We start from the raw sequence: 1,030 nt of genomic DNA, 5'->3' as shown, positions 1-1,030 counted from the left end.
AATATGGAAGTGCAGTTAGGCCAATTGTCGAAAGCATGGAAGGAGAAAATGGAAAAACAAAAACAAAAGGTCCCTATATCAAGTGAAATTGCAAAGAAGGAAGAGGTGGTGGAAACATTTGAACCTGAACTTGCATATTCACAGAAGCCACTTGAGATGACAAGAGCACATGACAACTCACAACTCTCACAAACTTCCCTGGACCAAAATACCTCAACACTTGAATCCATGATTGAAAGGTATGAAGAGGAGATGAAGAAAGCTTGGGAAGATCAACAAACCTCCTCCATGAAAGAGCTATTAAAGCAAATGTTGAGTGTAAAAGAGGAAGTGGGAGAACAAGCTAGTGAGGAGGATAATCAAGAACATCCAAACTCAAGGGAAACAGAGAGGCACATGAAGGACAAGCTCATTGAACCACCAATTCAAAAGGCTCTGGATGAAGATCAAACTCCAAAAATCACACAGCAACCAATTCATAAATCCAAAGAAGTGAAGGCAACTAACAAGAGCATCAATCCTGTCCCTGATCCAGCAAGCAAGATCAATCAAGCCATTTACAAAAGGAAGCTTGCTGAGGAAAGGCCAAGACAAGGGACAGTAGCTGAATCTTCTCCCCCTTGAGGTCATTCCTCTTAACAAACTGGAAGAAGAGGAAGAAAGTGAAGAACAATATGTCAAGCTAATGACACTAAAAGAGCGCTTGTTGGGAGGCAACCCAACCTTAGGTAACATTTCATTTCTCTGCTTGGTTTATTCTCTTTCTTTGCTGTGTATAAATTTCAATAAATTGGCATATGATCACATTCTAAGTTTGGTGTTGCCCTGCAAGAAATTGTTTTCAATTCCTTAGGATGATTGCATCAATTCTACATGAAAGTGTCACATTAAGATTCTAAGTTTGGTGTGCCACTTATTTTTCTATGCAACTCATCCAGCAACATCACTTGTCTGCATAATCATATTGCCTTTGCATTATTATTTTTCTTTTGTTTTGATAGTTCGTTTGCATTCTCTTTGTTTTAGTCAC

Source organism: Arachis duranensis, chromosome 10 (assembly GCF_000817695.3).
Source record: "Arachis duranensis cultivar V14167 chromosome 10, aradu.V14167.gnm2.J7QH, whole genome shotgun sequence".
Classification (NCBI taxonomy): domain Eukaryota; kingdom Viridiplantae; phylum Streptophyta; class Magnoliopsida; order Fabales; family Fabaceae; genus Arachis; species Arachis duranensis.
Note: the sequence above shows the minus strand (reverse complement) of the source record.